This window comes from Aquarana catesbeiana, linkage group LG06, assembly GCF_042186555.1.
Source record: "Aquarana catesbeiana isolate 2022-GZ linkage group LG06, ASM4218655v1, whole genome shotgun sequence".
In the NCBI taxonomy this organism is placed as follows: domain Eukaryota; kingdom Metazoa; phylum Chordata; class Amphibia; order Anura; family Ranidae; genus Aquarana; species Aquarana catesbeiana.
In genome coordinates, this window is record NC_133329.1 from 124,228,899 (window position 1) to 124,255,126 (window position 26,228).

Genomic DNA, 26,228 nt, shown 5'->3' on the forward strand with positions numbered 1-26,228 from the left:
ACGGCTCAATGACAATGGTCACAGAACAAATAGAGGGATGAATCTCTCCAGTAGTGAGACAACAGTAATAAAACACCTTTCTCTTTTCTCAGGAAGTCCTGATTATTTTATCATTCATGCTTCGCTAAAGGTGTCCTCTATTTATGCATTTTTTTTACCCCTTGCTCATTCACATAGGAAGGGGAATGAACATCTAAGGGGCGCAGCCCCCACATCTGCCAGGCCAAGGATGTGGAGAAGAGTCCTTTGTCCCTATCAACACGGAGATGCTTTGCCAGGTAGGCGCCCTGGCAGGGTATCCTCCCTATGTTTATGGCTTGTTGCCCTGTATGGTTCAGGAGGGGGCTGCATGCTCACTGCCCTCCTGTCATGTGTCTGTCAGTGGAGCACGAGTTGATGAGGTTGGCCACTTGCACAATTCCCTTCCAAGCACCCCTGGTGGTAGAGACAAGAACTGCTAGGGCAGCGGAAAGGGTGCAGGTGCCAGGGAGTTGGATCAACAAACTTGAGCTTAGAGATGCTGAGGTCCGATAAGCAGAAGCATGGAGTCAGGTACAGAGTCACAATCAGAGTCCAGGTCAGAGATAGGCAAGGGTCTGCAAAGTCCTGGCACCAAGGTACAAAATCAGAAGGCAGAACCTTGGTCAAAATTTTAAGCCAAGATTGGTAACATGGGTAAGCAGCAGACACGAGTAAGAAAGGGGTATCCAGAAAAGAGTCGGACATAGCTGGGTCAGGATCAAGCAGACTTTCAAGAACACAGGGTAAAAGCTGAAGACCATTCAGTAATGACATGTGCAGGTCTCAGGTTTAAATAGGACATTAGGTCCCAGGATTTATGGGAGGCGCGTCTGTGCATCCACATGCTTGTCGTGGCACGTGTGTGCCTATCAGCATGCACATTCTCATATTTGCACGTCTTACCTTAGTTAAGCTCCAGTTCTTGAGAATATGTGCACATCTATGCATGGCCTGCATAGTCAGCATGAGTTTTCTGACACCTTCCTTTCCTAACTAGCCAGGCTACATGCACTGCTAAGGGCTAGGTATGATTTTTTTTGTGTATGGGGTACTGTAATGAGCCCCTGCTTGCTCTTTTACACTCTCCTGACACTCCTCTGCTGCTATTGGATCAGATTGCAGATTGCAACGTCTGATATTTCGGTCATTCGATGCTCCGGGCAGGGCAGTTTTTAAGGCAGGGCAAAAGGGGCAGCTGCCCTGGGCCCTGTCATTGTTGTGGGGCCCAAAGCAGCTGCCTCATACTTGCCAACTATCCCAGTCCCTCATCCCTTGAAGTTTTAGTCCCATGCTGTGTCCTGATATCTCAGTATGAGGTTCTGTTATTAATGCTGCCCAGCTTTGCCCTATTGTTGTGTACAGATGACTCCCCTGCAGTTGTGTTTGCATCTAAATACTGGCATTGATATGTAAATAGCGGTGACATTCATATGTAAATAGTGGCGGACCAGCAGCATTCATATGTAAATAGAGACAATATTCATATGTATATCATGTTCCCCTGAGGTCATATCCATCATCACCTATACTGAATGCTGAGGGGCATGCTTGAAAATCCTGCCTACAACTGTGGTAATTAAGCCTACCATCAGCCTGTTCTGCAAAGGTAAGCAAATTAGTGTGTGTGTGTGTGTGTGTGGGGGGGGGGGGGGTAGTGTGGGGTGTGCAGAGGTAGGCAGAGAAGGAATTACAGTTTGGAGTGCACAGGTGAGCAAGGAGGGGATCTATAGAGGGTAAGGGAGGTGGGTGCAAAGATGAGCAGAGGAGGCAGGTAGCGTTAAAGGGGAGGGGGATTGAAGTGGAGAGGATGGGGTATAGAAGTTAGCATGGGTTTTAGGATGCAAAGGTGTATTGACAGGGCGGATAAAGATGTAGGTCGCGTGTAGGGCAGCCTATTCATTTCAATGGACTGCTCTATACTCTACAAATGCGGAAGAAAGTCCCAAACCCTTTTTCAAAATCACACGGTCCCAAGTCACATGTCAGCAGATGCACGAGGGTGTCATTAACAATTAATGGCACCGCTGTGTATCTGCTAAAGGGCAGCACATTTCTGTGGTGTCAGGAAAGTGATTTTGCATGCGTTCCCAACACACACAAATGTGAACGTAGGCTAAATGTCTCAGTTACATTGGTGGTCAGTGTAAATCTTCTCATTACATTGGTGCTTGGTGTAGAATCCTTTCATTCACACTAGTGGCCGGTGTGAATGTCCCCCTTACATTGGTGGTTAGTGTAAATCCCTCCTTACATTGGTGGTTACTGTGAATGCTTCTATTACATTAGTGGTCAGTGTAAACCCCTATGACATTAGTGGCCAGTGTTGAAAGTCCTCTTTATATTGGTAGTCGGTAAAAAAAAAAATCAGCACCCTCCCCTCCCCCCAGCACTGCCACTGATCCCAGGAGTTCTAGGATTCCTAGGAGTTTTCTGTCTATTAATGGGTCCCCTCACCTCCCCAGTCCACGGTGTGCAGGCAATGAGGAGATGATGTGCTGTAACCTCTAGCAACCAATCAGTGAGCGGTACTGTTATACAGTAATCTCTAGCAACCAATCAATAACCAGAAATCATGTGCTGTAACCTCCAGCAACTAATCAGTGAGCCGTAATGTGTGCTGTAACCTCTAGCAACCAGTCAGTGAGCGGTAATGATACACTGTAACCTATGGCAACCAATTGCAATCGCAGCCTGATCTGATTCAGTAAACTGATTTTGAGTCTAGCTGCTATTTATTGTATGACTCAGAGCAGGTGGAGAGCGAAACCGCATGGAGGGGGGCCCCAAGAAAACTTTTGCCCAGGGTCCAATCAACTTTAAAGATGTCCCTAGCTCCGGGATTCGAACTACAGCTATGTGCCATTCGAATCCAGTTGTGATAGCTCAGATTAAACACCAGGCAGGCTGTTTGAAAGTTCAAACAGGAATGGATGCATTGGATGCACACAATACACTTTTATACACAGCAGTTTGAACACCCCGCCCAAACAACCACTTTCCTATTGGTCAATTGAAAAGTACACTCTAGTCCTCATGGCCATGCAAATGAGGACTTGAAACAGGGTCAGCAGGGATTGGTCTGATAGCTAGAATATAAGGGCTGATATGTGTAATGACAGAGAGAAGTCCCAGGAGATAATTAAAGTACATAAACAAACGTTCAAACACAGAACAATGCCTGAAGACAGGGCGGAGGACCCACCACTGTGTAATAGAATCAAGGAAAAATACTTCAGTATTCCAAGGACCATGACAGGTACCCCTTAAAATCCCTACCAGACCTTCATCAAGGATAAGGGTCTGGTACTGATCGCTTCTCGGCCTTTTGGCTAAGATCAAGTGTAGTATCGACTTTAGCCCTTAGGGGTGTCTCTGCTTCACAGCTAGGACATTGAGAACCATTTGCATCTATCCAAGCCAATTGGTCCTTGTGGGGTACCCTATGCTCGGCCTGGTACGATCGTTGATTAAATTCAGCTTCACCTGCTTGCTGCTATTGGGTTAGAGGCTTAGCCCCCACAGGGAACGAGATTGCGGTCTTCCCTCCTCCCCCACTCCGCATCACTACCTCCGGGCAGTAGATGCTAGAGCCTTTGTAAAGGTTACGAAAAGAGCGAAGACGTCGAGGAACCAGAAGGAAGCTGCCTAAGAACACCTGAAATGACATCCAACTCCTCGACGATGGGGAAGAGTGACAAGAAGACCAGCAAGTAGAAGAAGAACCCCATTCCAGCCACTTTCTCCGAGCCCAGGAATGCCGCTGCCTCAACCCCCACCTCTACCCCGGCCGGCACCAGCCGACCAGGACCAGCCAAGCCAGACCAGCCTGCAGACGGGCTCCCAGCACTGGAGCCTTGGATGAAGCAGACGGTCGTGCTGCAGCTGAAGGGGGTGGACGGAAGAGTTCCTGACATGACCCCGGAGATCTTTGGAAAGAAGATCATTCTGGAACAGGGGTTCAGCAAAGCGGAGACACTTTCTGTGCAGGCCTTCACAAGAGGTATATTCTTTATAACTTTTGTGTCATTTCAGGTCTGCAGAAGATACTGGGAGATGGTGAAACCAGTGGCCCTGAATCCCCTTTCCGGAAGTTCATTGCGAACTGCCCCATAACACGGGATGAAAAGCGGGTGACAGTGGCCATGAGGAACCCCCATACCAGTGGAAAGGACATAGCCACCTACCTCCAGATGTTCTACACCGTGGTGAAGGACCCAATCCAAATCTTCAATGCCAACGGCTTCTGGATAGGTAAGGGGTCTGTGCTCTACAAACTGAGGAAAGACCCTTCGGGGGACATCCAGCACCTGCAGCCTTTCTTCTCCCTGGGATCATCCGCAGGAATCCTTTTCCACCCCGGCATACCCTACAACTGTAACAAGTGTGGGCAACCGGGACACATAGGTAAGGATTGTACAGAGCTTGCTTGCAGGTTCTGTAGGGTTACAGGCCACGATACCAAGGACTGTCCGAGGTCCAAAGCCTGCAACCTTTGTGGATTGGCAGAGCATGTCTTCAGACATTGCCCCCAGAGGACCCGGACCTACGCTGGAGCCCTGAGTCAGGGCAAGCCACCCTCCAGCACCGGGAGGAAGCTGCCAGAAAAACCAAAGAATCCAAAGGAACCTCGAAAGGCCACAGGTAAGTCCACTCCCGTTCCCCCTGCCCCAGCCCCTCCCCCTACCTCCGGCACACCCCCACCCACCCCCTCTGTGCCGGAGGAGCCCCTCCCCACCCCTCCCCCCGAACCTGTCCTCCCTGGACTTCCCCACCCTCCCACCCCCCTCCACCCCCCCACCCCCCTCCACCCCCACCAGTGGCCCAACAGGAAGCCGTAGCCGGAAACGGAAACCAGAAAGCCCAACAGCTGAGGCACCCGCCACCTCCACCAAACGGGACAGGCAGAAGAAGAAATGGAAGAGCCACCCCCCTCCGGGGAGGTAAGTTTGGACCCTTGTTAACTAGACCTTCATACCCTTTTTCATTATGGCTGAGATCTCAATCTTTTCCATTAATGTGAGGAGTATCAAGGATACATCTAGAAGGCAAGCGGTTCTGACCTTTCTTTCTAGTCAGCAGAGTGATGTCTACATGCTCCAGGAGTGCACCCTTTCTCCCTTGAGGAGGTACACTCATCTGTCCTCCCAGTGGACCCTTGGTCCCTCCTACTGGTCCGGGGGTGGCGATTGTAAGTCTGCAAGAGTAGCCATTCTGGTCAGGGGTGGGCGCTTCAAGGTTGACTCTATCCATGAGCCAGTCTGTGGCCGTCTTTTGGTCATAGACGGCTCCTGGGTGGAAGAGGCAGGACCCCCGGCTGCGATGGTCTCCCAGTTGAGCTCTATGTAGCACTGTGGGATCTCGTGGGCCTGGACTTGCCCGAGCTGTACGAGGAGATGGTGGTGGAGGGCAGAATGCCTCCGTCACTGAGGGAGGGGATGATCACGATTTCGTATAAGTGGAAGGGGGAGAGATCGGATCTTAAAAATTGGCGTCTGATCTCTCTTCTGAATATAGACTACAAAATCCTCACCAAGGTCCTGGCCAACAGGCTGAAGTCTGTCATCAGACAGATCATCCACCCGGATCAGACTTGTGGCATTCCTGGTCGCAGGATTGCGGACCGCCTCGCGCTTGTCCAGGACATGGTCCAGTACATTCATGGCCGCTGTGTGCACGTGGCCCTGGTCAGTCTTGACCAGGTGAAGGCCTTCGACCGTGTCTCCCACAAAGTTTATGTGCAGAGCTCTGCGCAGGTTTGGTCTTGGGGAATTGTTTTGTTCGTATGTGAATGTAATGTACAATGACATTTCTAGTTTGGTGTTGGTAAATGGCTGGAAAACTGACCCCTTTCCAATTTTGTCTGGGGTCAGACAAGGTTACCCTCTCTCACCTCTGCTTTTTGTTTGTTGTATAGAGCTCTTCGCCCGAAGCATCTGACGGAACCCAGAGGTCAGAGGGATCACCACACTAGGACCGGACAGACGGAAGGTCAAGTGCTCACTCTACATGGACGACGTGACGGTGTTCTGTGCTGATCGGCGCTCCATTGACACACTCTCCCAGACCTGTGAGGACTTCGGCCAAGCTTCAGGGGCAAAGGTCAACTGCGGGAAGTCAGAAGTCATGCTCTTCGGAAAGTGGTTCCTGCCTTCTTCCGCACCCATTCCTTTCAGCATCAAGACAGACTTCATCAAAATCCTTGGGGTCTGGTTTGGAGCTGAGGGCGCAGCCCTGAAGTCCTGGGAGGAAAGACTGTCAAAGATGCGACAGTAGTTTGGACTTTGGAGCCTTAGAGAACTCACCATCGAAGGTAAAACACTGGTACTCCGCAGCGAGATTCTCCCTGTGTTGCAGTACCTCGCCCAGGCCTGCCTCCCCCCCCCTGTTAACACCTGCAAGGCCATCACCAGGGCGGTGTTTCACTTCATCTGGAGCTCCAAAATGGACAGAGTGAAGCGGTCGTTTATGTTCAAGGAACCCCTCAAGGGCGGTAAGGGCGTGCCCGACATCGCTACCCTACTGAGGGTGTGCTTTTCTTGTAACTGCATCCGCAGGACATTGGTTGACAGAACTGTGGACTCTGGTGGTAATTCCATGTCCCGTTTTTTCCTCTTTGGAGGACCCTTTGATGGGACAAATGGGACAGCTCCATCCCCTACAACTGGGACACCCCTTGGTACTACTTGGACACCTTCAAGTTTATTAAGGAGCTGGGGTTACATGGAGTGAATCCCGACTTGTGGAAGCCAAAAACTATCCACAAGTTGATTAGAGCATCGGACATTGTTGAGACTGTTCCAGGCCTCCCTTCAGCCACTTGCAAAGTGGTCTGGAGGAATGTTTCTTCGAAGAGACTCACCAACAGGCACAAAGATCTGGCATGGATGGAAATCCAAGGGGGGTTGCCACTCAGGACATTCATGCATGCCAGAAACCTGTGCAGATACAGGCACTGCCCCTTTTGCATCATCCAGGAGGAAAAAGCCTTTAATGTTTTCTGGGAGTGCCCCTTTGCACAGGACCTGTTGAGGGCCCTGGAACCTGAACTGAAAGACTTTGTACCACAGACTGCCGATCACACTCTTTGGTGTGTTGAACGGACTCTTCTGTGGGACTCATTCACAGGAGGACATTGACGGTGGCTGGCAGGTGCTGTGTTGCTTTAAGGACGCTTTGTGGTGCGCCAGAAAGCGCCTCATCCACCAGCTGGACAGGATGTCCATCGAGGACTGTCGCAGCCTGTTCACAGTCTGCTCAGAGACTATCACTTGATGAACTTCAAGGAGGAAGAGGAGGTCCGAAGATCCCTCCCCCCTTTCCCCCGTGTATCTTTTGGCAGTTCAATAAAGCTTTGGGCCTGTGAACTCTTTTCTCCCTCCCCTACCCCACCTCCCCCCCCCCCATCACACCCATTGCCCATTTGAATGCTACTAGACTGTATGACCTGATTTTATGTGACATGTTTTTGAAAGTAATGCTCTCAGGGTAATGCGGCGTCATGCATGATGTGATGTTTCGGGGTATTACTACTCTGCACAACACATCAGGAATCATACCGCAGAATGAAAGTAATTTATTTTGTATGCTTGGAAATGTATTGTTATGTAGTGTATTTATGCGCTGCGTCGCAGTACAGAGTGGAATGTACCCTGTTGAAGTATTTGTTTTTTGTATATTTTCTTGCAAAATAAAGTATACATTTTCAATCAAAAAAAGGGTCTGGTACTGATTTTTGCAGGAACCCCATGCTTTTTTTGGATCTGTTCCTTTACAGAACAATAGCTGGCCCTGAACTATACTAATTGTTTCTGTAGTATTCTGACAGATGTGACTGAGCTAATTATACATTCATTTTAGTGAGAGTTAGTTCCACCCACATCTTCCCACATAACACAGTTTAGTGTGATGTGTGCTATAGCCTAGAACTCCATGTTTGCTATGATGCTAGCAAAAGTGTGCGATAAGTTTTTTTTTTTTTTTTCCTTTCTCAGAAAGTTAGGATGTACTGTATGTTGAATGTTGCAGATAAAAAAGGAACCCTATTGGATTTTATACGTATGGGCTTTGCATTCACTAACATCATGCTGAATACAAAAAAACAGGTAGACCCACATCAAAAGCTTACCATTCTCACACTATGGATTATAAATATAGCTGAACACAACTCCGACAGACTTGCCATTAACACCCATGAAACACTTCCCAGCTGTTATCAGATAGATGTCACACACTTCTATAGAGAAACCGTAATTCTTCCATTCTCTACCATGTCCAAACCCTTGCACTTTGCCAAAACAATCAATGAACATATCATCACTTCAGCTCAACTATCAAAATAAGGCCCAAATAGAAAAATGAACTAGGTTAAAAAAGACAGAATTATTTTTTTTGTTGTTGTTGTTTAATTGAGATAGTGCTTATTTTAAAAACACAACTTAAGGTGAAGTTCCGACTAAAAAAAAAAAAAAAAAAAGAAAAGTCAGCAGCTACAAATACCCCAGTTGCTGACTTTTAATAATTAGGCACTTACCTGTCCCAGGGTCCAGCGATGTGGGCAAATGAAGCCCCGCTCATCTCCCCCTCCTCTCTGCAGCGCCGGCATTGTCACTGTAGGCGCCCGGCTGTGGCTTCACAGTCAGGCACACACCACGCATGCGAGAGCCGTGCTGCGCGCTGTGACTGGCCAGGCAATCATCTGGGACCTTTGACGTGTCCCAGATGATTGCCGAGAGGGAGAGGGGAGAGGTGAACTTACTTCCGGCGTTGCGGTGCCTGGGTTGGAAGTGGGAGCTGGAACTCTCTAAAAAGAGGGTTTCCGCTCCCCCCTCAAAAAAATTACATACCAAATGTGGCATGTCAGGGAGTCACCTTCCCTTGAAAGCTGAAGTTCCGTTTTTGGGTGGAACTCCACTTTAAGAAAAACTTTTGTTTTGGATAGAGTGGGGAACAGTTAGAGCCTCTGCTAGTTTTTTACTGTCATATGTGACACTTTTGAGAAGATTTCCTCAAACTTTTCCATAAGGACTGTGATACAGGGGTACACACAAAAACAACACATTTTTAGAAGCGAAAGCAAGGGTTAGAATTTATAAAGTGTTTTTATTCCTGTTTGTGCTTTCCTGTCTTCATGATGCTCACACCACCAATTTCTTTTTACAGGTATTACTGGGACAGGAAGTGAGGGAAATCTCCACAATGGAGTTACAGAGAGAAATACAAATCAGATAGGAATGTCAACTTTTCCTCATTCTATCCACAGCTTTAACTTAAATTATTCATTCAAATTTATATTTTATCAATTACAAGAACTCCAAACAATCTAGATTTTGAGATGCATAAAGAGTTGGGGCTTGCCTTAAGTGGGTCTAGTTTTTCAAATATGGGCCAATCAGAAGGAACGGATGGACCTTTCAGGGAGGGGCTTAATGTGTCCTGATTTTAATTTTGAGCCACCTAGAGAGGTTGAATTTCCCTAAAGTGTGTTTGGGGTGTTAGGCACTTCAGGAAAAAGCTTAGCTTGTGTTGATTTCTTGAAATTTTTTTGAAAGGTTTGCAGATATGGTAGTTTCAGTGATCTGGGGACCAAGAGAGTTGAATAAATATCCTCTCAAATACAGTTGGAATAAATGACTCATAAAAAAAATTGTAACATGGTGACATAAATTCCAATATATATTACTTTTGACCACTTGTTAATACTTTGAATATTGGCTTTTACCCAGTCAAGTTGGAAGCATTCTTGTTGATGTCAAATGTTGTATTGCCAGAACATTACTAATTACACAAAAAAACATCTGACCTCATCCTTGGTCTCATATAGTAGTGAAACTTTTATTAACATTTTTTACCAAGTCTTGATGCATTTTAACACGAGGTGCTGTATTTCTGTGAACTTGTATGTGTACTTATGTGCTAAGAAACTGCTGCATGCACTTTCTTTTTGTACTGCATATACTTTTTGTGAACTCTTCCTTTGGATAATAATACTATTTAATACAAGGCTCCGCAGCACATCAAGGGTCTCTGCCTCCTGCTTATGCTTTTTAGCTCTAAGTCCAGCCCCCAGCCTAATGAACCAGTGCCCCTTTTTTATTTGTTTCATTGGTAGAGACCTTCTTTGCATGGTCACAGTCAGATCAACCACATGACAAACTAAGAAAAGAGTCTAGGGTTCAATGGATGTCCATGGGGCTCAGCTACAACCTTTGTTCTTCTGCACTAAACCAGGGAGAAAGTGTAGTTGGTCAAGGCTGTGTACCTGTCTGTTACTTCACATGGGAAAATGCACTTTAAAAAAGCATTTGGCATCTGACTGGACAGGCCATGGAAAGGAAGGGAGGGGGACAAATCTTGATACCATCCGTAGGGCATTACGCTACATTAATCCATCTATGAGCATGGGTGACCCCATTGATAGCTGTGTCACCACTGGTATTGCTCTCAGGATCTTATGACCACCAAGTCCCACCATAATATCAAGCTATGAGTACCTTTAGGGGAAATCCTAAAACCCTTATGACTTACAATATTCAATATATTTAAAATGAGAGTAGTAGACCGTGTCCGGTAATACCATAAATTACTACTGCTACCTGTCGTTTAAGCATCCTGAAGCCTAATTAGCTAACAAAGAAAAATAGAGTGCATAGCATGATCTTATTTTCCAAAATGTTTTTGTAAGAGTTACTTGTGAAAGTTATCAGTACTTTTTACTTTAATTTTATTAAATTTTTGGGGTTTACTGACATTTTAATGGGAGGTATTAAATGTGCTACTACAAGGCTTATTAAGTATGCTACTTCTCTATATCATCTATACGAAGGGGGTAAATGATTGATACATTAGGTATATAATTGGACATCAGAGGTAACAGAAGTAAAATGTAAGTAAGAGGAATTTTACAGCACTATTCCTCAACTATTGTCCTCAAGTACCCACAACAGGTGGTGTTCTGAAACTGTGCATGGGTTAGAACACCTATGGTACTCACTGACCCAGGGGTTCACATGTATAACATATAAAAAATATAACAAATATAAAATATCATATATCAAATATATCTGTAATAACATTAACATATATGGCATTTTTGGATATTTGCTGGAAATTAAAATTACATAGCAGTTTTGAATGTCTCTTTAGTATACTCAGAGTGGGATATCTATACTGAGCCCTCAAGGCTACACCCCTGCCATGGTAAATATGACAGCATATTGGATTTTTAGTCTGCGTCCATGTAGTAGAAAGAGTTGGAACATCTAAGAACAGCCCTGTTGTGACAGCAGAAGTGAGACTGTAATGTAGACAGAAACAGATCCACTAGCAACAGCGGGGCGTTTTCACAGATTAAAGGAGAACTGAAGGCAAAACTTTTTTTTCATTTTAGATAGATTAAGGGAGGGTTATAACCCCTTTCAGTTTTTTTGTTTGTCATCTGTGTCCCATAATGGAGAATTCCCTTTACTTCCTGTCCTGTAGCCATAACAGGAAGTTATATGAAATTCCTCCAAAGTAAGGGAAATCCCCTGTAGTCACCAGGGTCACCAGAACTAGAGATACCATTAGAAGATGTCCCCTCAATTCCTGTTCTGATGACCACAATTTGGGATTTTCTTCGCTTTCGGTTTTAACGATCACCAGGACAAATCAAGGGGTGAATCTCCCTATCGGGGACACATGCAGCATTAAAACCTATTCTAATCCCTCTCCACTTTATCAAAAGAAAAGTTTTGCCTTCAGTTATACTTTAAATCTACAACACACATAGAAATCCATTATTTGACTCAGCCCATCAGGCTGAAGAGTAGGGAAATTTTGAAAACATGACCTGTTGGGCTAATGGGAAAATTAAAGTTTAGAAACATGAAGCGTTAACAGGAAAGGTTCTCTTTTGCGGCTTATAAAACTTTGTTGAAAATATACCAGCCTTTAATTTAATTTTTATTTTTAAACTGGAGGGGCTAAAGGAATGACAGAATGCACAGGCGGTGGTGTTGACAGAGCTAATTTGCAAAGAGGTCGCAAATGTTTTTTTAAAGATCTGCGATCTGACAGAAGTATGTTTTAATTATGCAGAGGCAATCACTATTAGTCTTAATGACTGTATGCTGAAAATTGCACTATGGAGCAGCTTTAATTCATAAACAAGTAATGCAGTTAACAGTACATTTTTAAAGTGAACATATAAACAAGCATGAATCCTCTATGTGCCCCTGCTAGATGTTTGGATTGGAATGCAATCTTCCACGCGCTATAAACCTCGTTTTCCAACGCAGCACTAGCGGCGCCCAATGAGGACTTTCTATTAGGGACAGTCAACTTGAAACTTTCAAATCACTTAAAAAACCAATAAAACGAAAAATCAAGTTGTGTAAAATATATGCTGATGATGTACACAATCATATACACTTGTGAATGCTAATGTCTGTCTACTGTCATTGACTCATGGTGACCTTTTTAATAGCTGTCATATTGTAACTATCTTTCAGGATATCTTAGCAAGATATAGATAGAGAAGTAGATTATCAGTCCTTCTACTCTGGAAATTCAGACTTAGGTCGGCTATACACTGTTATGCCCCGTACACACGGTCGGACTTTGTTCGGACATTCCGACAACAAAATCCTAGGATTTTTTCCGACGGATGTTGGCTCAAACTTGTCTTGCATACACACGGTCACACAAAGTTGTCGGAAAATCCGATCGTTTTAAACGCGGTGACGTAAAACATGTACGTCGGGACTATAAACGGGGCAGTGGCCAATAGCTTTCATCTCTTTATTTATTCTGAGCATGCGTGGCACTTTATCCGTCGGATTTGTGTACACACGATCGGAATTTCCGACAACGGATTTTGTTGTCGGAAAATTTTATCTCCTGCTCTCCAACTTTGTGTGTCGGAAAATCCGATGGAAAATGTCCGATGGAGCCCACACACGGTCGGAATTTCCGACAACAAGGTCCTATCACACATTTTCCGTCGGAAAATCCGACCGTGTGTACGGGGCATAAGACTCTTGGCTGGTTCAGCAGGAACCAGACAAGATTCAAACCATTAGTGGGCAGGCTGAATGTACCAATTTGATCGATCAACTTGGGTAAAACCAGCCTGCCGGATTTTCTTACGATTGTATGCAAGCGTCTGCTATAGCCGCTAGCGGTAATCACCGTCCTCTCCTGGCCTGGATGGCTTCCCCCACCCAGAGAAGACAATGGGTGGGGGAAGCCATTATCAACCTGTAGTTGCAAGAAAGAAATTTGTTCCATCTATGGCCGACCTAAGGTCGGTTTATTTAGATCTTGGGTAATTAGATCTAAGCCCAAATTAGTTGTCATTTGATTTATTTTAAAGCTAGTCATATGTAGATAACATTTTGTCTATTTTCTACTGAACTGGCTGAAACTACAAACATTTGATTGGTGGGTGGCCCTGCCATCACCACCTGGCTCAACAAACTTTGATCTGACGATCAAAGAAGTTGGCCTAAAACTGACCTGAACCAGTCAGCTCCTGTCACTGTTCAGGTATTCTGTAATTTTCCAACATATCTGAATTTTAAGCAGTGTATGACTAGCTTAACTCTTTTATGAGAAAATTATGGGGTCTGCCTTTGTTGACCAATACTTTTTCCTTCACAAAGTCACTTTAAAGCACTGTTCATTATAAGCAAATGCCATGTTTGCTTGCTTCATACATACCTTTAGGCATGTTGAAATGCTGTCTAGTGAGATAGTTGCTGCCACAGTCAGAAGGGAAACAATTACCAGGTTAATTTCTCACACTTTTTGCTGAGCTCTGCCTCTCTCTTTGTGCTGATAATAAAAGGGGGAGGGCTCTGCACAGTCTCTCAGTCTGCATGGGAAGGAAAGTCACAGATGAGCCGCAGCATGTAATCTCCAGCTGCTTAGAGAGAAGGGGGATCACTGGGACCTGCAGTCTTCCCTGTTCTGGGGATCTGCCACTGTGAACTCTGCTTTCTATGGACTCTTGCCTCTGCGGGTATGCTGGGGCAGCCACAAGCCTGAGTTAAGGATTCATTTAGAGAAAAGACTGCACTTTGTTTTGGAACTGTTACACTGAGAGTTTCCAGTAAAACTTCTGAAACTTTGTCCCCGCCTGATTTAAAGTTACTCAAGGGGTGTAATGCAAGTAACCCGCACACAAGGTCTACAGTGTGGGTCAGTTAAAGCACATTGTGTTTGGAAGACAGCAGTACAAGAGCTAATGCAGTACAGAAAACAGCAAGTGGTTACCAAGGGTAACAGGTTTTACATGCAGCCTGTTGTTAGTGTGTACATGTGTGTACACGTGGCAGGTGGGATAGCCTCTCTGAGTGATCCATTACAACGGAAGCAGGACAGCCCCACTTGTGCCTGTTCACAAGTATGAAGGAGGACATTTTTAACTAAGTGCATGCATGAAGCCCAGTTTATTTGTTCATGTGTACATGAGTAAAGGTACTCCATTTATAGGGCAAGTGACCCAGTCTAATGTTCCCCACGTACTTTTTTCAATGTTTTTATCCTTTTTAGCCTCTATCAAGCACTTCCTGTCTACATACACTAAAGCTAGGTACACACTATTAGCCATTGGCAGAGAGCGCTAATTGGAAGTCAGTCAACTGCTGGTTTCCCAGCATGCTCGTCTGACATACACACGGGTCGAATGTGGGCTGTTTTTTTTTTAAACCGGCAAATATCTCCTGACATGTACCCGGCTTAACTCTAGCTTCGCCAGCATGCCATTGCACTTGAGCAGTTTTCTGATAGTGCCAACAATGAGCCACACCTGAGCAATGTCTGTGAACACAGCAGCTTGTAATCTCAACCAGGGGTGCAAGGTGACACTGCCGGAACACAATTGGGTGACAGTTGTATGCCCATAACAGAAAATGCCTCAAAAAGATATGGCAGAATCACTGAGTACTTTTTTTAGTGAAAGATACCAATTAAAAAACATTGAAAACATTTTTTGAAATTATATTAAAATATTAAAGCTTAGATGACATTTTATTGATTTTATTAAGATCTACTTTTGAGAGGAACTGAGGAAACTTGCACAGACATGATAGGAATATATATAATTTACTGCATATAGATTTGTCCCTTGTAGGAATCAAAGGCATTTCTGTAAAGCCATTGTCTTAGTGTATATGTTCCATGGATTAGTCTCTTCGCTTTCATTTATGAGTGAACACTGATGGGCTACCTCACTCTTGAACAACTTTTATCTCTTATAGACTCCAGAGGAGGGATCGACTTACCAGAATTTCTGTACTATAATCCCACAGTAAGACCTTCTCATAATGGTGAACTAACGAGCTAGATTGAGAGCTCAGGTTTAGAGATTTCTTTGCCAGAAACTAGAGAATTATCTCTTCAAATTCTGCTCAAAATCCAAATATCAAATAAATGCTTAGATGTCCAGGTCAAATTTAGCAGCGTTAAAATGCCTTGACCAGCTTGACAACAACTCGGTTGACTAATTCGACTACCTAAATAAAACATTTTAAGACACAGGCTTAGAGAAGCTTTCATTTAGTACAATCTTTTAATAAATTGCACCCTCAAATGTTTTATTATAACAAATGGCCAAAAATGTAAAAACAAACAACAAAATTATTTTCAAAATTTCAAAAAATATTTTCTTTATAAGAAACGTTCACAAAAACAAACGTGCTTCTAGAAATAAATACAGTGACAGCTGTCAATGACATGGCTTTGTCTATAAACAAAGCCATGTGATCATAATATCAGAGCTGAAATAATGGTCACATGATCAGGGACTATGCTAATTGTCAGTGGTAGTAAGATCTCACAGATAGTAGCAGTCAAAGATGCATGCTCCCAACTGTGAGGGAAAGTGAAGAATAATGTTCCCTCTGCATGCAGTATTGTGAAGGTAAAAAAAAACAGAACTCCTGGTAAACACCTAAATAGCACAAATACATAAACGGTTTTACCTGCCAAAGAATTTGTTATTGTATAATTGTGATAAGCTTTTCACCCAGACACCTCTGTTTTGTCTGGATAATTACCTGCAGTAAAACAAAATTAGCTTGGGCAACAACCTGTCCCATGTCCGTGACTTAACGGGACATTAACAGAGAAACAGCATGTTGTTGTGGTTATCCCTGTCCCCTTTTCTCCTGTGAGCATGCTTAAACTATTGACCAGTGGTCCTCATACTATGTTCCAGGGGCCCGATGTGGCTATTTACTTGCCTGATCAGGCCTTTGGGGCACTTTTCCTCTTACTGATACCAACAATGGAATACTATTCCTCCCACTGACAACAATGGGGCTTTATTTCCCCACTGACAAAAATAATGTAGCACTATTCCTTCAGCTGACATCAGTGATTCCAACAATGGGACACTATTCCTCCCACTAATACCAATGGTGAAACATTATTCTTTCCACTGGCCCCAACAATTGAGCACTATTCCTCCCACTGATACCAACAACGGGACACTATGTTTCCCACTGATCCACACATTAGGACACTATTTCTCCCACTGACACCAATCATGGGGCACTATTCTTTCCACTGACAATAACAATAGGGCAATATTCCATCCACTGATATCAACAAAAGGGCACTATTACCCCCACTGACATAATGATTGGGTCTATTCCTCCCACTGACACCAATGATGGGCTACTATTCCAACCACTGACACCAATGATGGGCTACTATTCCAACCACTGACACCAATGACGGGATACTATTCCTCCCACTGACACCAATGATGGGCTACTATTCATCCCACTGACACCAATAATGGGTCACTATTCCTTCCACTGACACCAATTATGGGACACTATTCTTTCTACTGACATGAAAGATAAGGCATTAGTCCTCCCACTGATACCAACAATTGGACACTATTCCTCCCACTGACACCAATGAAGGGCATTATTCTTCCCACTGGCATCAACCATGGGATGTTATTCTTCCCACTGATACCATTAATGGGAAGCTATTTCTCCCACTGACACTAACAATATGACACTAATCGTCCCACTGACACCAGTAATGGGGCACTATTCCTTCCACTGACATGAATGATGGGGCACTATTCCTTCCACTGACACCAATGATGGGGCACTATTTCTTTCACTGACACCAATGATAAGGCATTATTCCTCCCACTGACACCAATGATGGGGCACTATTCTTCCCATTGGCACCAACAATGGGATGTAATTCTTCCTGATGATATCATGGGAAGCTATTTCTTCCACTGACGCTAACAATAGGACACTAATACTCCCACTGACACCATCAATGGGGTACTATTCCTCCCACTAACAGAAACAATGTGGCTTTATTGCTCCTCGCACTAACCAAAAATGCTAGGCCATTTTTACTCCCACAGCTCACAACCCCTGGGACATTTATTAATCCCACTCACCTCCGAGCCCTGGGCATTGTCTACTCCCACTGACCACTGACACCAGAGCATTTTCTACACCCATAATTTTTTAAGGACAGTGAGCTGGCTCTTTGTTTAAAAAAAAAATGAGGGCCCTTGCTATTGACTAATAGCACTGTGCAAAGCAATAGAGCTCTGATTGGCTTAAAGTTCTGCCCTCCCTTTTCTCAGTGGGAGTCCTGCTGTGTTGTTGATCACGTAAAGCTGATACCTTGATGGATTTTGATGCTTATGCTAATTCTATATAAATTATATATTTAATGTTTTTTTTAGTAATGCTTTCCTGGATTAAATAATATTATTTTAATATTTTCCTGCAATTCAGCTTTACTCTAAAAATAATTGTCCTGTGTCATAAGCCCCTTACTAGCGGGATTACTGGATGGGAAGTGAGCTATGTGTAGGACGACATCTCTTCTCCTCACCACAATATTAATTTTAGCTGCTACAAGCTATACATATTTATTTGTGTCTGTCACTAAATATTATTTCTTTACAATTTAATGCAGCCAGATTAATTACCATATATATCGCGTGGGAATGTCTCCACTTGTCACATGATTCTGTGCCATGCAAACTCCCTCTCATAGTCTAGTCCCAGGGGGTGGGAGCAGTGGGAGTGGAAAACACTAGAAGTATATTTAAAATGGAACTAGGGATGTGCTCAGGCGTGTTCAGATTGTACCCGCCAGGAAGCCATCACTGCACACTGCCAATTATAGGCAGTGAGGCATTTCCCAGGCCCGCAGCTGCACATACACACGCTACCTATGATTGGCAGTGTGCAGTGACGGCTTCCTGGAGGGTACGATCTGAACACGCCTGAGCCCATCAATAATGGTAACTAAGCCAGCAAAATTACAGCAGGTAGCCTTTCAGTTTTTACTGGCGTGTTACTTCCTAAGCCCCTTTATATAACTATTTTTTTTTTCTTCTATCCCTTTAAATTTTAGAGAGAGCAACTGCAGCTAGTCACAAACAGGAAATATCAGAAAAAAATAGATAAAGTAGAAAACAAAACAGCTGAAGAAAATGGGTAATAAAAGCCAATAAAACATTTTTTCCCCCTAAAACGGTTATCCTGTTCCATCGAGCCGAGGCCAAAAGATCATGCAGTGCTAATGGGACAGGTCAGCACAAATTTCTGCCATCTTTACTTGCAGGCTTGGAAAGAATTTTGTTTATAAAGAAGAAAAATAGGGTCCGGCCCAGTGCTTACCGATGACCCCAGGAGTCGGCGGTAATACCGGTTTGACTCTGGCACTTTAAGCCTGCCTTTGCTTCCGCGGTGCCTCTCCGTGTGCTGACCCATTTGCGCAGCGTTATTAGAATTGTAGAGTAATAAATGAACAGTGGAGAGTTTTTGTAATGATGATTAGGGCCTGAAATTGGCTCAGATTTACAGTGTCACTCAGGAATGGAAAGAGAGGGGGGAAAAGCATTCTGAGCGGCCTAATGGATCCATCAACTCGTTTCGGCTGCTCAGTGGGCCGAGCAGGGTCACCAGGCTTTCCGCTGGCAGCACAAAGCACTTCAATTTTGTTAGGAAATGTATCAATTTAACTGACTTGAGCAGCACACTGAAAAACCTAATGAATCTGGACTCAATTTTCCGCCACAGTGCTTCTGCGAACTGTCGAAAACAATGTCTATGGTCGGGGGTGAAGGCTGCCTGTGATAGGCCACCAAGCCTCTCCCTGCCTCTGCCGGGGTTAGCGAAGAGAGACAAGCTTGCCTTCTGCAAACCAATGACAGCCAGCAACCAGCCGCTGCCACTCTCCTAACAATGATGTCATTAAAGGTAAATTGGCCTCTATTTCAGCAGGATGATAGTGCTAATTGAGTGGCAAAATATAATATAGGGAGCTGTTGTCTGCAGTTAAAGGGAGGAGGGGGACAGATTAAAGGGCCTACAATAGTGGGTGTCAGGCATGGCAGATGTTGCTTTCTGCTGATAACTGCACTGACATATCTCCAGCTTGTCAAGGCTGAGGTTTTTTTTTTTTCCGAAAGACTTACAGCAAAGGGAAGCAGATGGCCTTTGCTGAATGGGAATGAAGTGCTTAAACAGGCTGGCTGCTCAAGGCAGCTAGTTTGTAAATAGAGGCAGTCGGAGGTGTCTTATTGATTCCGTTCACTGCCCACAAGTACGTCTACATGGCAGGCCATGAACGCTGAAGTCAAGTTTTACTGAGTGTCCAGTGCGGCAGCTGTGATTGATCTTTTGCCCAGACTTGCAAGAGATAAAAAAAAAAGAAACCCAACAGACATTAGTTAGCAATACACCCATATGCAGTATTAGGAAGTTTATCATTGTAGAATATTCACATGTATTCCATAAATTACAAAAAAGAAAACTAAGTTGGCAAATATATATATTTTTTTTATTAATCCTCCTCCCTTACATTGCAAAAGCACTTAATTCTATGTTTCTTACCATTTAAAAAAAGAGACTGAAAACTTATCTTATGGTCTTGCTACTTTGTTAAAAATATTATTTTTCTTTAAAAAAACATTAAAAAGCAGTAAAAATGTATTGAAAATGTTAAAAAATATTAATTGTCATACGAAAGATACTTTAACATAACATAAGTTTGATATAATGCATGACACCCTGGATTGTTATCTTTGTATTATTGTTCTGAATATGTGTTTACTCAATAAAAATCTTTATTGGAAAAAAAAATATTAATATCATAAAAATGTCATAAAAATGTAGTTTTTACTAATAAAGATGTATGTTAAAAATATTAATTGTCATAAAAATGTCATTTGTAAAATTAAAACTTGCAACACATTGCTTCAGTAACTATCAAATGGGCACATAATCAATAACAGTAAAGAGACAAGCTATTCTTTAAAAGAGAAAGGGAAGTAGAAGTGTTTTCACATGGTTTACATGTGGAAAAAAACAGTGAAGAATGTTTCAGCGGCATACTAAAAAAAAAAGTTGAAGACAGATTCCCAATTGAAAACTACAGTTTGTTTTACAGGCAAAAGTGGTCAGTAAGAAAATCAGTGAGAATTCCTATCAATAAAAAAACTGTTATGCCCTGTACACACGATAGGATTTTCCGATGGAAAATGTGTGATAGGACCTTGTTGTCGGAAATTCTGACCGTGTGTGGGCTCCATCACACATTTTCCATAGGAATTTCCGACACACAAAGTTTGAGAGCAGGCTCTAAAATTTTCTCCGACAACAAAATCCATTGTCAGAAATTCCGATCGTGTGTACACAAATCCGACGCGCAAAGTGCCACGCATGCTCAGAATAAATTAAGAAACGAAATCTATTCGCTACTGCCCCGTTTATAGTCCCGACGTACGTGTTTTACGTCACCGCGTGCAGAACGATCGGATTTTCCAACAACTTTGTGTGACCGTGTGTATGCAAGACAAGTTTGAGCCAACATCCGTCAGAAAAAATCCATGGATTTTGTTGTCGGAATGTCCGATCGTGTGTACAGGGCATTATGCTGAAACTGTAGTACTGATATAATGCAGCTACTACTGCAAAGGTGCTTAAAGCTAAAGCATATCTAAATCCAAGAACAAAAATTGATAGTATTGTATCTTATTGCTCCATGAAATGGTGACTGCATTAGTTTTCTTGTTTTACAGTTTTCCCCCCTTTATTTTACAGTAGTAATCCTGCTATTTATGCACTTCCTGCCCTACGATGACAAACATACTGAGCAGCATTGTCACGCTAGGACAAGAAATGTGTTCCTCATGACAAGGGGAAGTGTTTTGTAGTCCACGGAAATAGCAAGGGAATAGGCCAAATGATAACAGTCCAGAGATGAGGATTATAGGGAGTTATCAGCTCACAATATTTCTGGCTGGATGTAAAGCACTTGTTGAACAGATAATATAAAACATTTTCTTAGGGCCAGTTCAAACCAGAATGCACTGCGGGAAACCCACACAAAATGCACTGTACTTGCAATCTGTAGTTGGTGTCAGTGTAAACTTAATGGCACCCTCAAAGCAGGTTGCAAATGCAGTACGCTAAATCATATCGCATAGTACCTATTGTTGCTGTGTGTTTTTTAAAGTAGTGCATGCACTACTTTCATTGCGTTCTGGCAAAATTTCAGCCCATTCAAATGAATGGGCTGAAATTGCACTGTACCTGGATTGCATGTGAATCATGGTGTGAGTAAGCCTAAATGGTATATCTAACAGACCAAAAGAAAGCAAATAAGGGAAATGTATTGTTAGAGTTTACATGTACACTGTAATCAGTCACAACCTTGAGCAACTGAAACTAAGCAATGAACATACCATAAATACACCAAGGTTATACGTACATTTTCCTGTAAAAGGGGAACATCTTTTAAGGGCGTGCGTTAATATAATTTATGTATTTGTCTTTTAGTATAGGGTTCTGTTGTTGTGGAGGCATCTACTCGTGAAGAAGTGAAAGTATTCACGAAACGCATCGAGTTACAAGATGCATTTCACTCTTATATTGCAATAATCTTGGTTATGTAAGGCATGTATTTGAAAATATACCAGCTTGATGTACAGTACATATTGTTACATGTAACCCTTTGGTTTGATATGTTAAACATTTTTTTTTTTGTGTACTTGATACATTTATGTGTCCAATCCTTGTACAATAAATTGATAGTTTATAACTTTTGTATTATGCCTCATTCAAAGTCTCATGGGTGAATATTAGTTGTGTGTAAGGGGAACCTGTACTTTCCAAGTCTCCCTATTGGTCAGTCAGGATACCCATCTTGTTCAATGGCTAATGGAGAAGTTGTTGGGAGGGATGGTAGGGTAAGGCCAACTTTTACTGGAAAAAATAAGATTTTCTTCCGAAATTTTGGATCAACTGGCCATTTAATATGAATATCTCTGCTTAGCCATTTCTTTTTTATTGAATTATATAGGTTTGTCATAGGTTTGCTTTAATTAAAGAGAATCTTCACACTAGCAAGAAAAAAAACTTAAAGTCAGAGACTACAAATACCGACTTTTAATTAAAGGGCACTTACCAGAGATCCAGTGCCACTCTAACCCAGGCCGGTTCTTCACCAGTCTTCAGGTCCCCGACACCAGCATGTTTAGTGGGGGAAGCCAGCTGTGACTTCCTGTGGCTTCACAGCTGGCTTCCCACTGTGCTGTGCTTTGTAAATAGTCCCATAGCCTTTTGGGACCTGTGACATATCCCAGAAGACTGCAGGTAAAGAGAAAGGGGCTGAACTTCCACTCGGATTGCTTAGGCAAACCCAGGTACCTGCTCCTCCCAAAAGATGTTAAGGTGCCAAAAGTTGAAGAGAAGGGAGAAGGGGGGGAGGCAGGTGGAACTTCCCCTTTTGGATGAAGTTCCGCTTTCAATAGTTTGAGCCAACAGCACTTGTGCGAAGGATTCAGCAAAGTTCCGAAACATTGCTGTGACAGACCTAGCCCGGAGAGAGACTTTTGGAGGGGATTGTATGCTAGCCTCTTGTCAATCGATCGGGGGCCCTTGCATTTGGGGGAATGGTACTCTTTTGTGAGCTGTATGCCTGGGGACCCTTGAGGTGGTATTACTGTGGATTTGGGTCCTGGCCCCCCAGGACACACAGACTCTGGGGACCCTGGATTTGCCATATTAGAAATAGTGGCTGCTTCATAATGCTGGGACAGATACTGTTAGGAGATGCTGATGTAAATTCCAGCACCTACCTGTCTGTTGTCTGCTAAAATGTGTATTGTAAATAAGTCTCTAGTATGGGATCTAAGAGTCATTAGATCCCCATTGTTGTTTGTGTTTAATTAACTCTGCTATTGTGCTAATGTTGATTGGATTTTCTGAACTACAAGATGGCCAGTCTGGCCTAAAGGTCATGTCTGAGTCATCTAGGCTGTCTAAAAAGATTAGTTAATTAGCTCATGTTAATTAGGTTAATTAGGTTACAGCTGTATTGTTAGAGTAATATAAGCAGTCTGCACCTCCTCTTTTAGTGTATAAGAGAGCCTGTATTTTGCAATAAAGGAGATTCCTGTTTGAACTTACAGTACATACAGCCTGCCTGGTGTTTGTTCTGAGCTATCACAACTGGGTTAGAACGGCACATAGCTGTAGTTCTAATCCCGGAGCATTGGATGACCTAGCAATCAGATGTTGCGATCTGCAATCTGATTCTATAGCAGCAGAGGAGTGTCGGGAGAGTGGACCCTGAGCGAGCAAGGGGCTCGTTACAATTGGCTTTTGATTTCTGTTTCTTTATAGGAATAAAGGACAAGATCCTTATTTTACCAAGGTGTGCTGGTGGAGATTCCTATGTTCCTATGACTGTATGATGGCACATCCACCCATTCACTAAAGCTCCTTGCATAAACCTACAAGCTGTGTGATGGATACAATACAATACAACACTCCCAGAAATGTCAGATGCCTGTGTTCCCCAACTAGGCTTTGTGGTTCCTCTCAATGGCCCTACGTCCCTAGAGGACATGAATATTAAGACCTTTTAGGTGGTGTAGGTCCTCTACAGAGTAAACATTCCAGGAAGTGGGTGCTGGGCCAAGTAAAGCCTAGTACATACAGGCCAAATGTTACATAGTTACATAGTAGGTGAGGTTGAAAAAAGACACAAGTCCATCAATTCCAACCTATGTGTGTGATTATATGTCAGTAATACATTGTATATCTCTGTATGTTGCAGTCGTTCAGATGCTTATCTAATAGTTTCTTGAAACTATCGATGCCCCCGCTGAGACCACCGCCTGTGGAAGGGAATTCCACATCCTTGTCGCTCTTACAGTAAAGAACCCTCTACGTAGTTTAAGGTTAAACCTCTTTTCTTCTAATTTTAATGAGTGGCCAGAAGTCTTGTTAAACTCCCTTCCGCAAAAAAGTTTTATCCCTATTGCGGGGTCATCAGTATGGTATTTGTATATTGAAATCATATCCCTTCCCAAGCGTCTCTTCTCCAGAGAGAATAAGTTCAGTGCTCGCAACCTTTCCTCATAACTAATATCCTCCAGACCCTTTATTAGCTTTGTTGCCCTTCTTTGTACTCGCTCCATATCCAGGACATCCTTCCTGAGGACTGGTGCCCAGAACTGGACAGCATACTCCCGGTGCCGCCGGACCAGAGTCTTGTAGAGCGGGAGAATTATCGTTTTATCTTTGGAACTAATCCCTTTTTTAATGCATGCCAATATTCTGTTTGCTTTGTTAGCAGCAGCTTGGCATTGCATGTCATTGCTGAGCCTATCATCTACTAGGACCCCCAGGTCCTTTTTCATCCTAGATTCCGCCAGAGGTTCTCCCCCTCAGTGTATAGATTGCATTCATATTTTTGCCACCCAAATGCATTATTTTACATTTTTCTACATTGAACCTCATTTGCCATGTAGTTGCCCACCCCATTCATTTGTTCAGATCTTTTTGCAAGGTTTCCACATCCTGCGGAGAAGTTATTGCCCTGCTTAGCTTAGTATCGTCTGCAAATACAGAGATTGAACTGTTTACCCCATCCTCCAGGTCGTTAAAGCAAACCCATCTCTCCTCTGTGTTCTCTGTTCCTAAGATTTTATCCCAATTTATGCCTTCTAGCAAGGTTTGTAGTTTAGGGAAGTTGGCTCTTTTGAAATTCAGTGTCTTTGTATTCCCCTTATGTTTCCTATTTATGTGATTTATACTGAAGCCAATTGACCGGTGATCGCTGTTACCTAAATTGCCCCGTATTTCCACATCCGTGATCAGGTCTGTATTGTTGGTAATCAGTAGCTCCAGTAACGCTTTATTTCTAGTTGGTGTGTCTACCATCTGACCCATAAAATTGTCCTGCAAGACATTTAGGATCTGGCGAACCTTAGATGAATGCATGGTTCCCTCTGGATGCCATGTCTGGATAATTAAAATCCCCCACTATGATAACACTTCCCATCCTTGCTGCTAAAATGATAGGAGATCTGTCTCCCCTTCCTCCCTGAGGTTAGGGGGCCTATAGCATACTCCCAGTATTATTTTCCCCTTAGCTTCATCCCTTTGGCGCTCTACCCATAAGGATTCCCCCTCCTCCCTTGCTCCCTTAGTAATGTCATCTCTCACATTCACTTGTACATTATTTTTGATTTATAGGCATACCCCTCCCCCTTTTTTGCCCTCTCTATCCTTGCGATAAAGGATATACCCTTGAATGGTTGCCAGCCAATCATGAGAGCTGTTGAACCAGGTCTCTGAAATTCCCTCAAAATCCAAATCCTCCTCGTACAACAGTATCTCTACTTCACCCATCTTGTCCGCCAGGCTCCTGGCGTTGGTCAACATGCCACATAGTTTAGACCGGTCGCATATTGTCGGGTGGCATCGGCCGGTTAAATAGAAAGAGGCCGACCTGCGGCCCGTGTTAACTGCAGTCAGTCTGACAGAAGCCGGCTGCATGGAGGGGCATGACCGAAAAGGGTCTGCCGATCGACTCCCAATCAGTGCTCTAAGCCAATGGCTGAGAGTGCTGACCGAAGTGTTCTGGTGGGGGGGGCAATCCCCCCTGTTAGAACACAATAGCACAGCAGGGGAGATCACTATACTAACATCACAGTTAGTACAGCGACTCCTCATATGCTGTCAGTTTTATTTCGTTCAGCCCTGCTTGAACAAAAAAAACCTATGCCCCGTACACACGATCGGATTTTCCGACAACAAATGTTGGATGTGAGCTTGTTGGCGGAAAGTCTGACCATGTGTATGCTCCATAGAACATTTGCTGTCGGACTTTCCGCCAACAAATTTTTGTTGTCGGACTTTCCGATCGTGTGT

The 26,228-nt window shown here is 43.6% G+C and overlaps 1 pseudogene; it reads left to right on the forward strand.

The window, feature by feature from the left end:
• The first annotated feature begins 3,330 nt into the window (after window positions 1-3,330).
• LOC141101889 (U2 spliceosomal RNA) lies at window positions 3,331-3,494 on the forward strand (annotated as a pseudogene).
• The last annotated feature ends 22,734 nt before the right edge of the window (window positions 3,495-26,228 follow it).